This window comes from Lathyrus oleraceus, chromosome 5 (assembly GCF_024323335.1).
Source record: "Lathyrus oleraceus cultivar Zhongwan6 chromosome 5, CAAS_Psat_ZW6_1.0, whole genome shotgun sequence".
NCBI classification, from domain to species: Eukaryota; Viridiplantae; Streptophyta; class Magnoliopsida; order Fabales; family Fabaceae; genus Lathyrus; species Lathyrus oleraceus.
Genome location: NC_066583.1, coordinates 305,168,782 through 305,186,450, shown reverse-complemented (window position 1 = coordinate 305,186,450; position 17,669 = coordinate 305,168,782). Strand labels below are relative to the sequence as shown.

Genomic DNA, 17,669 nt, shown 5'->3' with positions numbered 1-17,669 from the left:
GCGAATAAATTAGTTTCACATAACTCGTCTCATTTGTATGTCAATTTTATTATATTATGGATCTTCGATGTTTAATAGAGTAAGTGTCATATTTTTCTCTTATCATCATAAAATAGAAAAAAGTGATAATCATAATCTCTTACTTCCTCTGTCTCATAAAAAATATTTCATTTGTATTTTTTCTCTGTCTTAAAATAATTGTCTTTTAACATTATGAATTCAGTATTTAGTATTATTTTTTCCCTATATACCTATATTTATTAACTTTCACTTTATTCAACCATTTTTTAACTACAATTAATAGGGGTATTTTAATAAATGATATTAGTTTTATCATCAAAATCAACATATCTAATCATTTTCTTAAAAATCGAGAATTATTCAAATAAGACATTTTTTATGAGACGGAAGAAGTAATATAGTTGCAAAATCGACCTATATTTTTTTATAATAAAACATAAAAAAAATAAGTTAAATAATATATAATGTGATAAAAAAATTAATTCGATATAGTAAAAAATAAAGAAAATTGTTAGAGTTCAACTAATTTCGATAATGAAATAATAATAGGTATAGGGTAATATCAAACGAATAAATATTATGGTGGATAATATATCTACTATGAAACTATGGTAATTCAACCAAAGAAGACACTGGATTAATATCTTGTACTGCAAAATTATTGTCAACATAATATCCTATTTGAAGAACAACTTGACCCGATAAGTTGTAGTATTCCACAATATCATTCAAAACACTTATTATAAGTGAATGATCGTGATTTTTGCTATATATTATGTCATAATGTACTCATTCAATGTTCAATATTGTTCATCTTTTATTGAGTTCATTATGATACAAATTAACAAACAATTCATTGTTCAGTATTGTTCATTTTTGAGTTTATTTTGATACAAATTAACAAATAAATGATTGATTTCAACATATGACTGATAAGAAGTTAAAATGTTAATTAAAACTAAAAACTAAGGAAAAAATAGTCAATTAGGTTGTAAAGCACTTCGGAAAAAAATTAACAATAGAAAAAGTGTTTATAAGAGTTGAATGAAGAATAAATTTTATTGATTCCATGAGTAATAAGAACCAGATCTCCCATTGGTTGATCTTATTATATTACTTCGCATTTTCGTGTACTTACGACCTTGCATTAGATTCTAGTAGACTTCGTAACAGGTATGACATGTCCACCAAGTATTCACTAAGAGATTATGTTTGTGGGTGGCTCATCCAATACCAAAAAGGTATATTGAGATTTATTTTGGAAGGAGGCAAGATATTAAACATTAAATAAGATCTAAGGTTCTAAGGTTCAATTTCAAAAGTAGTAACAACTAAGAAATATATAAACCTTTGATATTAAGTTTACAATTAGCTTAGGAGAATTGAGTGTCACATCTTCAAGTCAACAACAATTCCAAGTTCATAGTAAACCTATTCAGAGGAGAATGCCAAGGAAGAGAAGAAATTTTAATCTTCTAGTCGAGTAAAGTCAAGTCCATCCTGAAAAAGTTTAAAGAAGTCAACACCAATCATATAGCCCGATGTGATAATCTTAAAGCTTTTAGTTATCTCAAAGATGTAGCTTTTCAAACCCTGCAAACATCCAATACTTTTTAGACAAAATCATGTGTTGTCATGGATAGTGATACAAGGAAGTAAGTGATCAAAGACTATTTTTTCATTAAGACCTATTTAATGAGTGAGAACAATCTTGAAAGATCAAAAGAGAAGTTGCAAATTAAATTGTCATAAAAGACAAGTTATACATGATATAAGAATATATTTTTCACTTATATGAGAATAATATTTTACAGAGATTTGCATCAGTATATAAAGCTATAATACATGATGATAATTAAATAGAATTAGCTAGAGTGATGCCTAAACTATAGCTACTGTTTGTTAACTACTTGACAGGATCAAATGCTAATAATAACCAATAACTCTCATTTAATTATTTGATGACCAATTCAAATTATTTCTTTCATTGGTCCATTACGCCCCCTCAAGATGAAGGTTCCATCAACGACCTTTATCTTGGACATGAGTTCAGTGAACTTGGTTGTGGGAAGTGGTTTAGTGAGTAAATCTGCCAACTGATCCTTGGTAGACACATGTGTTACGATGAGCTTGTTGGTTTGAACCTGTTCTCTGACAAAATGATAATCTAATGATATATGTTTCATTCTTGAGTGAAGTACATGATTGGAACAAAGGTATGTGGCACCCACATTGTCACACAATAGTCGTGGAGGGTCATGTATGGGTATTCTTAATTCATGCAGTAAGTTTTGGAGCCACATGATCTCAGTGGTAGCAGTAGCAACTGCACGATATTCAGCCTCAGTAGATGACCGTGCTACAGTTCTTTGTTTTCTTGAGAGCCACGAAATTGGGTTGCCTCCGAAGAAAATGATATAAGTTGAGGTAGATGTGCGATCATCATTGTTCCCACCCCAATCTGCATTAGAGTATGCTAACAAGTTGTTTGCAGCAGTTTTGTGTAGCATGAGACCATGATTAATGGTTAGTTTGATGTATCGAAGGATGCGTTTTAAGTGCTGTAGGTGAAGGGAAGTTGGTTTATGCATAAATTGGGACAATTTATTGATGCAGTATGATAAGTCTGGACGAGTAAGATTAAGATACTAAAGTCCTCCTATAATTCTACGAAACTCCGTGGCATCGGTGGATGATGTACCATCGTGAAGTTGTAGCACTACTGTGGAGGAAAGTGGTGTGGGAGATGGTTTCGCCCCCTCCATGTCAAACTTTTGTAAGAGGTCACGAATGTACCGGTGTTGAGAAAGAAAAATTCCAGAGCTTGTTGGTATGATTTCAATACCCAAAAAGTAGTGAGGTTGTCCCATATTTTTCAACGAAAATCGTTGAGATAGTGCCTTAATGAAGCTTTGAAGGGAATGTAGAGTTGTTACCAGTGAGCAGCAAGTCATCTACATAGACTAAAAAGTAAGCCTTGGTATCACCCGAGTGATAAATGAACAAGGATGGATCACTTTTGCTTGTTTGAAATCCATATGCAATAATAAATTCCTTAAGAGAATCATGCCATGCTCTTGGTGCTTGCCGTAGGCCATAGATGGCCTTGTGAAGTTTACAAACATAGTTGGGATGTGTTGCATCTTTCATACCTGGCGGTTGGTCCATGAAGACCTCTTCTGTAAGAGCTCCTTGTAAGAACGCATTGTTCACATCTAGTTGGTGCATTGACCACTGATGAGAGATTGCTAAGGTAAGAATAATCTTAATTGTTTGTGGGCGAACAACTGGTGCGAATGTCTCCTTGAAGTCAATGCCAGGACATTGTGTGAAACCCTTGGCAACAAGACGTGCCTTGTAGCGAGCAATGGAACCATCACTATTTCTCTTGATACGAAATAACCATCTACATCCAACAATGTTTTACCCTGCCTTAGGTGGTACAAGTGAGAATGTGCCATTTCTTATTAAGGCTTCAAATTCATCAGCAATTGCCTGACGCCAATGGGCATGTTTCATTGCCTTACGGATGTTTGAAGGTTCCAAATTCTCAGGTAGAGGGTGTTTTGATGCAGTATACATCCTTTTTGGCTTGAATATATTATTTTTCGACCTTGTGATGATTTGGTTTGTTTCAGTAGTAGGGGCTGTAGAGGTATTAGGAGTGACAATAGGTATAGTAACAAGAGTAGGTGGATGAGTATCATTACCTGACATTGTATTTGAAACCAAGAGATCCTCCTCTTCATGGGGCATAGCGTGTGACTCAAGTGGTGGTTGTTGAAGGATAGGTATGATGATATGAGGGGATTGTGGTATGTTGGGTATGCTTAGAGATAGTGGTGGTGTAGATTTGACAAGTTGGTTGTATGGAAAAATGTGGTCAAAAAATTTGACATGCCTAGAGGTGTATATTTTGTGATTTGTTGGGTCAAGACATAAATAACTGTATTGGGATTCTGCATATCCTAAGAATATGCAAGGTTGAGATCGGGGTTGAAGTTTATTTGAGACATAAGGTCGCAGCCAAGGAAAACAAAGGCATCCAAAGGAATGAAGATGTGATGTTGTTGGGCTTTTCTTGTGTAAGACTTGATATGGTGATTTCATGTTGAGGATAGGAGTTGGTAACCTATTGATTAGGTACACTGTTGTCTTGAACGCAAAGGACCAGTATTCGGGAGGTAGATTTGACATATGTAGTAAGGCTCTTCCAGTTTCAACTACATGTTTGTGTCTCCTTTCAGATGGAGCATTGAGTTCAGGTGTATGTGGTGATGTGGTGAAATGAGATATGCCATGTGTGTGGAGAAATGATTTTAGTTTGATGAATTCTCCTCCATTATCAGAGTGCAATGAAATGATTTTTTCTTTGAAGTAGTTTTCAGCAAGATTTTTGAATGTGGGAAATACATTAGAGACATCAGATTTATTTCTTAATGGATAGAGCCATACATATTTGGTGAAGTGATCAACAAGAAGTAAATAATAGGAGAAACCATCTAAAGACTTGATGTGGGATGGACCCCATACATCAGTATATATAAGTTCTAATGGTTTTTGTGTTTTGATACTGGAAATGGAAAAAGGTAATTTGTGACTCTTAACACTATTACATGATAAACAAGGTTGTTGGTGGCTCTTTATTTTGTGAGATGGTAGGAGATATCTCAGTATGCGATCAGATGGATGCCCCAATATGTGATGCCATGGTGGAGGAGTGTGTGTGGTTGTGATAAGTGCCTGAGGTAATGATGATGGATGGGGCATGTGGTAGAGTCCATTGCTATGCTGTCCTTTTAGAAGAGGTTCTCTTGTCTTCAAATCCTTTATCAAGAAATGATCAGAAAAAAATTCAATGGAAATTGGATTAGTGTGACATAGAGATGAAATAGACAATAGTTTTTGAGTAATTTTAGGCACATGTAAAACATTTGAAAGATGAAATGATTTAGAAGGAGTTTGTAAGATAATTTTACCAATGTTAGAGATGGTGTGTCCAGATCCATCACCAACCAGAAGCTGATCTGAACCTGTGTAAGGTTGAGACAAGTGCAGGTTATCCAACTCATTTGTTATATGATGAGAAGCCCCTGAGTCTAGGATCCAATCTGCTGCACCAGAAGGCATGGCCCTAGTATGAAGAGCAGTAGGTGGTTGATGCTTTGGAGGGTAGCCATGCAATTTGTAGCAGACCTTGGCAGTATGGCCTGGTTTGTCACAAAATTGACACACTACACGCCTTGAGAAGCCCGGTGATGTTGATCTGGACATTGTGTTATTGTGGTACTGTTTTGGTGTTTTGTTGTAGAATTGTTTTCCTTTGTGTGCAGTGTTTGCAGTGGCAATGAGAGGAGTTTCTTGCACAGGTGTATCCCTCTTTAAATAACTTTCAAAATCAGAAAGGAGATCGTGAAGATCATCAAATCCGATAGGATTTTCTCTAGTTCTTAGAGAAGCTATTACTTCACGATATTCAGCTCCAAGACCATTCAAAGTGTGGATGACAAGGTCGACATCGTCCACCGGAGAGTTGATGATGGCTAATTCATCAGATAAGGCCTTGATGCCATGGAGGTATTCAGAAATAGATTGTGATCCTTTTGTGAATCGAGAGAGTCTCTCTTTTAAGTGCATAATTCTTGCACGAGTTTTGCTTGCAAACATCTTGGTGAGAATGTCCCAAGCTTGTTTTGAGGTTTTGACATTCCCTAACATGGTAATAATGCTTGGATCAACAGATGATATGATGGCATGCAGGATCAGTTGATCCTGTCTTTTCCAGCGTTTGTATGCTGGATCAGTTTGGGTTGGACTGGCAGTGGTGCCATCAACATAGCCAATGAGATCATACCCTACAAGGAGTGCATTGAATTGCACTTGCCAAGCAGGAAAATTGTTGCTGCTCAGTTTCACTGACGAGTGAGTGTTTAGGGCAATAACAGAATTGGTATTTGGTGTAATAGAAATTTCAGATGTTGTCGAGGAAGACATGGTGAGATTGTGGATCGGTTTTGCTGTAAAGCTAGTAAACTACTGATACCATATAAGAATATATTTTTCACTTATATGAGAATAATATTTTACAGAGATTTGCATCAGTATATAAAGCTATAATACATGATGATAATTAAATAGAATTAGCTAGAGTGATGCCTAAACTATAGCTACTGTTTGTTAACTACTTGACAGGATCAAATGCTAATAATAACCAATAACTCTCATTTAATTATTTGATGACCAATTCAAATTATTTCTTTCATTGGTCCAGTGTAACAACCCAATTTTAGTATTTATTTCTTATATTATTATTACTATGTTTTATTTTATTTATTTAGAGTGTTAATTAATTAATTGGTTGTTAGGTAGTATAATAATCGATTATATTAATTAATTTGGTGTGTTAATTAATTATTTAGTTGATATGAGATATAATGAATAATTGAATTAGTTAACTTGGTGTGTATATTGGATTAGTTTAATTTAATTGAACTAATTAGAGACATTTAAATATTAGGTCTTATTGGGCCTATTAATTAAATTAGAGATATCATTCTCTTAAGCCCAAATATAATACTATAAATAAGAGGTAGGAGAGTGAGAAGTACGATTCATTAGCTCATTGAAGGCAATAGAGAAAGAAAGAGGAAAAATAAGGAGAAGAGGGGAAGAACAAGAGGGAAGCTAAGGTTTCCAGAAAATTGAAGAGGTAAGGGGGGAATCCTTGTTATTATGGGTTAGTATGATCGGGTCAATGGATAGATGTATGTTTAGGTTAAAATCCCTAATTTTGTATGGTTGTTTGAAATTGTTAGGTTGATGAGTATTCTCGATTTGTGGTGATTTGATGGTGTTAAAACTGTAAATTAATGTTATATACTTAGAGTATTGTATGAGTCATAATTTTCTGAACGTTTGGCTTTTTACGGAATCGAAATCGGAGGTCCGAAAGTCCTCCAACGATGAAAAACGCAGAAAATTCTGCATTCTGTTTTTGTGTTAACCGGTTACCCACCGAGCGTTAACCGGTTACTTGCTTAAAAATCTGTTGATTATGTTTTTGTGTTAACCGGTTACCCATCGAGCGTTAACCGGTTACTTACTTAAAAATCTGTTGATTTTGTTTTTGTGTTAACCGGTTACCCACCGAGCGTTAACCGGTTACTTGCTTGAAAATCTGCGCAGGAAATTAATTCTATTTTATGTTAACCGGTTACCCATCGAGCGTTAACTGGTTACTTGCTGTGAAAAATGAAAAATTGAGATTTTAAAAGTTGTAATCATCTTGAGATGAAATCTAATTGTGCGTACTTGATAATTAGTTTATATATGGTGATATGTGGAATGTTAAGATAGTAGAGATGATCTTAATTGCATATTTATGAATGATATATTGTTATGAATGTGTATATGTACCATTGGTGGATAATTCATAGAGTTGAATTATGGTGATATGTGGAATGTTAAGATGGTAGAGATAATCTTAATTGCATATGTGTTGGTATTTGTACATTCATTCATGGCATGGTCGGCTTCATGGTGGAAGCGGTGAAACTGTGGGTTCACATGGTATTAGACGTTGATCCTTGAATGGAAATAGGCGTAGCAGACGTTGATCCTTAATTGGAAATAGACGTAGTGGCTTGGATTCTAGATATTGAATCGGAAAGCGGTGGAACGTTGGGTCCATATAGACGTTGATCCTTAATTGGAAATATGTGTAGTGGCTTTGATCTTGTCCGAATCGAAAGCGTGGCTTGGATTCTAGATATTGAATCGGAAAGCGGTGAAATGTTGGGTTCACATTGAGGTACCGCATGCATAGAGTCACATGTCTTGCATTGAGTCACATTAGAGTTATGTGATGATTGAGTGTATGCATTGTTGTGATTGTGATATGTGTATGAGATATGGTAATTGAATTTGGTGATGTTTGAGTACATAACTTGGTAAAATATGTGATTATGTGATAATTGTAGTTATGTGTATTTTTGGGAATATAGTATTGGATGTTAATATTGTACTCCTTGAGTTTTGGTGGATGTTTGAAACATGTGAAATAAATGTTGACGAATATTATTTACATGGTTATACGAAGTGTGATGAATTCCTTTAATTGTTGATTTAATCATTGTGCCTTATTAGACTTCTTCATAATGATTTGAATTCTCACCCTTTCTGTTTGAATGTTACCTTTACATGGGTATCGTGCAGATACTCCAGAGTAATATTGTTGAAGTAAGTGGGCGGTAGCTCGCTCGAGATTAGCCGGAGAGTTTCCGTATTTTAGTTTGAAGACTAGGTAATGAGTCAATGCTCTGGTCATGTAACACTGGGTAGATTAGTAGTATTGAACTCATATCTTATTTGGATATGCATTATGTTATTACTTGATTATTTTATCTTGAGGTGATTATTGAGAGATGATCATGGTATGGGATATGGATCATGTTTTGAAATACATGAGTATTCATTATTTTCCGCTGCAAACGCATATGCTTGAATATTCATGATAAGTGAGATGTGTTATTTTAAATGACCAGGTGTATTATATATTGATGATGAATGATGTTGGTTTTTGAAAGCTTTTAGTTTTGAAAACGTCGATGTGACGCTCTTTTGTTTATATGCGTGCTTATTTACTCTGATTATATGTTAAATATTTTGGGGTAGAAAAATGGGTGTTACAAGAGGGTTCTCCCAATATATCTTACTATGTTTGGAAGAAAAACAAGTTGGATACATGATAAAGAAGGTCCAAAAAGGTATATATGGAATCCATTATAGAGCTAAGGTTTTAGCTTCAAATATACTTAGATCTTAATATTATTGATCAACATTGCAATTCGACAGAGGAGATATGTACATAAGTGTGACAAATTCTATAGGTTCGTCAACTAATCTTATAAGCCCCCATATATACTACGTGAGTTAGTGATGTAATGGATTTTCAACACTTGGGGATAAACATCCTCATACATTTTTCCTTTGCCAAAGCCATCTTAATTTTATTATCATTGTTATAAACTATTTTTCTAAGTGGATAGAGATATGGGTGCCAAAATGCCCCCCGTCCTCTATGAATGCTCGTTTTGCCCGCATTTTTTTCTCGAACAACCCAAGGTTTTAAGTTTGCATCCTATAATGTGTATGTCCCACTCTGCCCACTTTTTACAAGCTTTTGTAGATATTGGGGATTAACATAATTCTTTTACATTTTTAGTCTTTAGAGATGCAGAGTTTGTGGGTCTGTCTCGCTCCACCCTCATTTTATTTTAGGATGGGCCAAAGATGTAGGCACGCATCCTTAACCATGTATATCCCTCCTCACCCCATTTTATGGGCTTTTGCAGGGTGGACATGTCTATTAGCTACCACTAGATAGACGCCATCTCTTTATCCACCATTATTTCAAATAGATTGAGGAAGTTTGCATGGAATAATGGTATATATTTAGACGAACTTCCACAAATTATTATCATACACACTAAGACTCAGTTTGAACACCCTGAATTCTAAGATTTATATAATGATCTCGATTTCAAAATAAATTTTTTCTTGGTGGAACTCCATAAACCAATGGCAAAATTGAATAGTCCGATAAGATAACCTTCAATGAGTTAAGAAAAAGTTTGGATCGCACAAAAAGAAGAATGGGATAGAAAAAAGTTATTAGACAACTACGAGCATATAACATTACAATTGAATCTCCTACACATGAAACCCATCTCAAAATATGATAATATATACCAATAAATATCAACATGTTACATGTCGAACACCAACAATGAGTTATAAATAATTAAAAACATCATTAAATACAGACAATCACTGCAAAGAAAAAATCAATTTAAGACATAAATAATTTCCATCCCAAAAAAATTTTAATTGAGACAGAATTTGAGAAGATTTTCTGTCTATGGTAAGTTAATAAAATATATATTTTTATTTGGGGTAGAATTAGATTTCCATCCCCAACATGGGAGAACAAAAAGAAGAAATGATGAAAACGTGAGAAGAGAAGAGAAGCTCTAGTCCAAGAAAGTTGTGTTTGTCGCCATTTTCTCTCCGTCTTCTCGTGTCCTCTTGCTAACCACCTGAATCAGTGACATATTCTTACTTCCTCTCATCGTTATCCTTTTCGCTTCCTCTTACCGACGTCCTTTTTGCATCCTCTCACCAGAGTTTCTCTCACCTCCGTCTTCTCGCCGTCACCACCGTCGGTATGAAATACTTACTCTTCATCCAATATAACTTACACTTATTTATCTTGTCTTCATTTTGTAACATTATTGCTTATTTGTTGTTTTGTTTTGAGTTGGTAAATTATATGATTGTGATTATATATGTGTAGTATTATACTAGTGTACACCAGAGTAAAGGTACTTGTGAGGAATGACTCATTGGTGACAATTTACTGTCAAAACTTACTAGTCCAAATTTCACAACACCCTTGTACACTGAACTTTGCATTAATTTATTGTTGTCCACACTTAATATTAACAAACAAGTGGATAAATAACCATTTAAAGCAATATATTCCATATTATTGGCTAATTTAGAAATCTAATTTAGGAAATTTATAAACTAAAACAGAACCTTTACGAACACAGATCCTCGGCAGCATGTTACTCTACCACAGGCTTTGAAATGCTGCATTTTTTTAATGGTTAAGGGCATGCTTTTTATATAAACAAATTTGAAAAATAAAAATTTCAATTATTAGATTGATCTAGGGGTTGTTACTTTGAGACAGAGACTGCGGTACAGTACCACGCTGCTGAGGATCCGTGTTCAATCTTTACGGTGTAGATATAATCAACAAGATTTTAAATTGAAATAAGTGATAAATTGTGTAAAAGAAAATAAGGTTGTAGGCATGGTTTTAATTTTGAACTTCAATATGATTGATTTGTATGTGTCTTTGTAATAGTATTAATTAGTGTATGATGTTTTTGTACTATATGTGTTTTTGTCTTTCTATTTGACATAAATTATTATTATTATTAAGATTTGTGTTTAATACCCCAAATTTGATTGATGAGTGTATGGTGTTTAAATTATTAATTAATATAAAAGTATATATATTTTGTGTTTAGGCAATGGATGTGCCTACACATAGAGAATGGATGTATAATAGGGTTCTACCTAATGGAGTGGGACTTCAAAATACTTTTTACGAGGGTGTTTAAACTTATATTTTGCATTCTTTTGAATTAGATCAATTTAAGAATGAAGGAACAATTAGATGCCCATGTGTTATATGTGATTGTAGAAATATTAAAACTACAAATGAAGTGAGGGATCACTTATATAAGAAAGGTTTTAGGACTAATTACTTTTATTGGACGTCACATGGGGAAGAAAGACCTATATCAATTCCTGTAACACATCCTCAACCATCACATTATGGGCAAAATGATTGTGAAGAAAACCTAAGATATTATGAGACAATGGTAATGGATGCAGCTGGTCCAAGTTTCGCCAACAATCATGAATAAAGTATGGAGGAAACACCTAACGAAAAGACACAAGCCTTCTATAATCTTTTGGATGCAGCACAATCACCTTTGTTTGAAGGGTGCACTAGTCATTCTTAGTTGTGAGCTTTATTACAACTGCTTACAATTAAGGTTGAGCATAATATATCTCAAGATGCTTTTAATAAAATTGTTGAGTTTTGTAGAGAAACTTGGCCCTCTGATAATCGTATGCCACCAAATTATTATGGAATAAAGAAGATGGTTGAAATATTAGGGTTAAGTTATGAAAATTTGGTTGTTGTGTGAATGGATGTATGTTATTTTACAATCATGATATTAATGAGAAAGTTTGTAGATTTTGTAAAGAAGAACGATATACATTTAAGAAAACTAGTTGTAATAAGGTAAATGAGGTGTCAAGGAAACGAATGTGGTACTTGTCTCTATCACCGAGGTTGCAAAGATTGTATGCTTCTCCATCCACAACTAATAATATGAGGCGGCATTCAGAAAATGTTCAAGAGGAATGTGTCTTAATTCATCCATCTGACAGTGAGACATGGAAACATTTTGATTGAGCACATCCAAACTTTGGTGCAGAAACATGAAATGTAAGACTTGGTTTATGTTCTGATGGATTTAGCCCATTTAATATTTTAGGTAAGCCTTATTCATGTTGGTCAGTAATTGTTACTCCTTATAAGATGCCTCCTTCAATGTGTATGAAAGAATAGTATCTATTTTTGACATTGATAATTCCTGGGCCTAAGAACCCTAAGGGAAAAATAGATGTCTTCTTGCAACCATTGATAAATAAGCTTAAATTGTTATTGAATACGGGTGTAACCACTTATGATGTTTCGAGGTCCCAACATTTCCAAATGAAAGATGCCTTAATATGGACCATCAATGATTTTCCACCTTATGGCATGTTGTCAGGTTGGTCTACTGCAGGTAGGTTATCATGTCCTTATTGTATGGACCAATCACAGGATAAGATTTTAAGTAATGGTGGAAAGATATCATTTTTTGATTGCCACCGAAGATTTTTGCCGATGGACCATCCATATAGAAGGAATAAGAAAAACTTTACTAAAAATAAGAAGAATATGCACCGCCTCCACATGGATTTCAAAAACCGTGTGGGCAGAATTGCTTTTAAAGTGGGAAGATGAAGATTGCCAAACATTGCGATGTGTGGCAGTTGCTAATCGTAATTCAGATATTGGTGGTTCGTTGCACACTCAATGATTTAAGAATCAACTAAAGCATGAACTTGAATTGGTAAATTTTATTTTATATTTCATTATAGTTTTTACTAATGATACCCTTATTATGTGTGTACCTCTAAACAAATGTAGAATAAAAGTTTAGGAAGGATTCCACACAAGGGTGAACTATTCAAGAAGTGTCACACAAGGAAGGGAACAATAAATTTTGTGGACAAGAGATCAAGTGATGCATATGTGAGTATCATGTTAATTTCTCTTTTTATTCAACTACTTATTTTTGCATAAATTCTTTTAATTCTCGATCTCATTACATTTATCAAATATATTGTTAGAATAATAAGAACCTAGTAAGAACTCCATTACCACCCATTTGATTAATGGATGGACACCCTACCTAATATATAGAAATAAACACAATAATAAACAACCCTTTAATCATAATAACCTTTTATATGATAATGATATATAATATATGATATTGATTTATTGTAACTTTTATTGACATATATTGTGATAAAAATACATCTGGTGTCGAATGATTATGAAAAATCACATTATATTTTGTCTCTTTCACATAGAGAAATGTTTTAGGCAAGTGGAGGGAGTATCTTCACTACAATATAAAATATATTGGGATGTAGTCACCATACACTTTTGCCCACAACATATACACATGCCTCTAAATAAGCCAGGATGTATAAATACATCAACCTTACATATGGCATTGCAACAATTTAGAGAGACAAAGAGAGTCGTGTGAGAACATTACTTATCATCTTTTTCTATGTAATATTATCAGTTTTTAGAACATTATTTATCATATTTTTCTTTTCTTTTTTCAGGAAAATTTTATGAATTTATGTTCACAAGTTGAGTCTCATCCTCAATCTTCTGAGTCTGGTAATGTCGAGAGTGATACTCAACCCAAGCCTATTGATTATGACACTTTAATGATTGAAGTTGTTGGAGGAATAAATGTAAAAGGTAGAGTATATGGACTTAGTTTATATGGAAACATGTGTGCCCGTGCCTCAACCTCTAGGTCAAAGAAATATTCAGATTATGTTGATATTGTTCGTGGTATGAATGAAGAAGTTGAGGTGCGATTAAGATAGAAAATTGCAGACCAACAAAACACAATCAATTCCATCCTTGCTCGGTAAAATAAAATGTTTGCCGCATTTTCCAAACATGCAAATATTGATTTGGATTCAATGGATTTGGATGAAGATGAACTTTCTGTTGGTAATGCTACTCATGAAAGTAATGCAAATAATGGTAGAGATGCATATCATGAGTAATATTGTTGTCTTTGGAATGAAGAATTTAAAAACCATTAGAAGTTTAATATTTTGTTGGATTTTAAGGTATTTTTTAGGCTTAATATTGTTTAATACTTATATGTTGTTAAGACTTTGATATTTATATGTTGTGATGAAATTGATATTTGCAAGTGAATTTTTAGTTTGATTGAATTATTGAAATTTTTATGATTGAATTATTGACATTGGGATGGAATGTTAGAAAAATTGTGTCAATATTTTGGGTTGAAATATTAAAATTTTATGACTATAAATTTTGGAACAAAATGTAAGAAATTTGTCACGATAATGGGACAAAAAGTTTTAATTCTATCGGTGATCTTGGAACAGAATATTACCTGATTATCATGATATTGAGAGGGAATATTTTGATTTCCGTCGAGATATTGGGATGGAATAGTATAATTATGTTGCAATATTGGGACGAAAAATAAAATTTCTCTCGCGATATTGAGACGGAAAGACATATTTTGTCGCGATATCGGGACGGAATAAAAAAATCATTTAAAAAAATTGTTAGATTATATCCGTAATTACGTCCCTATTTTGCGACTGAAGTTGAATTTCTGTCCTCAAGCAATTGCGATAGGTGAATTACGACAAAATTATTTTGTCGCGAATTCCATCCCCAAACTAAATTGGGACGGAATTTTGTACTGTTGTGCGACGGAAATTTCCATCCCAAATTGAGTTTTTTCTTATAGTGAATATCATAGATCACACTGACTAGTTACTTTGTCATAAGACTCAATCATGAACTTCTCAATCTCATCAAATGCTCGGAGACGAATAAAGGTTAAAAAAAACTCAAAAAAATATGATTAGGATAACACCCAACTTAATAGTCTCCAAAGAACGATGTTGACCAAATATTAAGAATAATGGTTTTCACATCATCTTCGATTTGTAGTTACATGTTGGTGAAGTAAACGTGTACATCCTCATCGACTGGAAAACAAAATACCCAATATTGGTCACCATCCTCATGTCATGGTGGTTGAGACAAAGATTTGTTTGGTCTAATTGGTACTTTAAATCAAATAGCATAACATTGACATTAACCTGATAAACGGGGGAGGAGTACCATTTGTTAAAGTAAACTCCATATAGTTTAGAGTTAATTCTGAATAAGCATGGGTAAAAAGAATTCATTATATTTCTTAGGTGAACTACAAGTGAACAAAACACATAAATATATACATGTTCTTGTGCATTATACTCCACGAAAAATGTCGATGAAATATAAAACATACAAAAGAATATAATAACATGTGTTGCAACCATTAATTCCTTTTTCGGACCTCCTTCATAAAAAAGACTTTAAAGTATACATTATAAAATATAAATAATAACTAAAGTTAAAAAGTATTCAAACAAATAAAAAAGAATTACTTAAAGTGGCATATCGTACCAAGATGAGGTAGGTTCACCTGAGAAAGAGCAACATCATTTTTCAAAAGTGACATATCGTACAACCCTTTTGAAAAATGATGTTGCTCCTTCTCAGGTGAACCTACCTCATCTTGGTGAGATAAAAAATAAGTCGGTCCTAAATGTTCATAGCGAATGATCATACGCTTTATCCTTATATATGAACCAATAGTAAACAAACATAATTATAGACAATTTTGAAAAAAGAAATAACATACTGGATCACTTACACATGTGTAATCCAATGGCGAAAAAATGAACATTCCCATACTACTTACTCTTAAGTCATTCCGTGAAGGAAAAAATGATGATCGAATCACTCAACATTAAGTCATTTAGAAGTCAATTTTTATTATATTGATTGAATTATTTAAGTATAATTTGTCTGGTGAAGATAATAGAAATTCAAATGAAGCAGATTACTTACTTGGAAATCTTTTGAGAATTTATGGGAACCGTACAGCTTACTTGTATGTCTTCTGATACATACAACAATTATCTCAAATTCTCTCAACTCTAACTTGTGGATTGAATGACGTAAAAGAGAAATGAGATTTTTTCCAAGTATAATTATTTAAACAAGAGTATACTTGTCAACTTAGATAAATTGTAGATGTGAAAAAGGGATCATTGTTGGGTTTCTCTCCACACCCTTAGTGGTAAAGAGCCACCCTTGAGAAACCCAAAATTTCCCTTCCCAAATAGAGAAGTATACTTTCTTATGCACCCAAAATACACCATATCCCTTCGCAAGTTAGCCACCCACCCCATTTTGCCAAAAAATAGTCCGAAAGTGTATTTCGGTATTGATGGAAGGGTGAGTTTGTATGTGAATTTTTGTAATAACCTCTGGACACATTTTGATCTTACGGTAGTGTATTTGCTTCACAACTCATGGAATAATTTGAAAGTATACTTCCATACTAACCCTTAGGCAGTATGACATAATTGTTATTCAACTAAATTATACCCTGGTGTAATTCAATTAAAATTCCATATACTAATTAAATTAAAATCAATAATCAAACATCATTGTTGACAAATTAAAATCCATAATAGAAATATCAAGATACAAATAAAAGTGAACTACTAGGTATATCTGACCATCGGGTTCCTTCTCTGCCTTGTGTATTGCAAGGTATTTTGTGTATTGGATAGAATTGCCTCTATAGTGACCCTTATATGAGTGACTTCTGAAAACTCTCATTTCTCTATGTCTGCTCATGCAATAGCCATAATATGTTGACATGCATGTAACACTGTAGCGGTGTATTCGTCGCTATATGATTTATTGGTTAAACCATAAGCAATGTATACAATGAATCGAGTCGCCACCGCACTTTTATTTATCCTAAGGACTGGTTAAAAAGCGAACAAAAACCTAAGAAGTTTTACACGTAGAAAACCAATAAAAGATCAGAGAGTCTGGGTAAGGGGTAAATTACGCAATGGGAAGGTGTTAGGCACCCAATGCGTCCTAGGTACTCCTAGGGAGCCCTTTTCACACTTGTTGTATAAGAAAATATTTATTTGTTTTGACATATTGTGCAAACATGAGTGGGATGATGAGAAAAGAATGTACAAATTAATTATTTTTGTGTTCGAACGGATGAACCCGTTGCCTACGTACCTTCCATCAAAGGTAAGGATCAAAACGCCGTAGTTCGGCTAAAAGATTTCCAAAAACATTTATGAGTTCATTTTAGAACAATAGCACTAAGGTTTTACGTTATCCACGAGAGAAAACTCAACCTTATGAAACAACACGTCCACCATGTGAGAAAAGCTTCAACTTGCCAGAGAGGGGTTAACCCTATAATAGGCAAGGAAGACTTACAATTCATCTACTAAGGACAAATAGGTGAGATTAATATCAACCAACTAGGGTAAATCAAACCTATAACTAATGTATGAAAACTTAACAGACATGGACAAAGCCACAAAATCATTTGAATGGGTGAAGTTAATTGATTTGGATTATTTACAAAATATGGTCAAGGTGTGGTTAAAGTCAATTCAAAATGAAGTATTTACAAAGATGAAGTTTGGAAAGTCATGGACTTAAGGTCCAAGTTTCTAATTTGGAAAGAAGGTGAGAATGTTTGCACAATACTTATTTCAAAGTTTAAAACATGTGTGAAAAGGTTTAGGACACAATGGGATGAATGGATGGAATGTAA

The 17,669-nt window shown here is 33.6% G+C and overlaps 1 long non-coding RNA gene across 1 annotated transcript; it reads left to right on the top strand.

Moving 5' to 3' along the window:
* The first annotated feature begins 9,857 nt into the window (after positions 1–9,857).
* Positions 9,858–14,101, top strand: LOC127084164 (uncharacterized). The gene is made up of 3 exons (XR_007788640.1): positions 9,858–10,244; positions 12,866–12,970; positions 13,579–14,101. It is a non-coding gene; the product is annotated as an uncharacterized LOC127084164 (long non-coding RNA).
* The last annotated feature ends 3,568 nt before the right edge of the window (positions 14,102–17,669 follow it).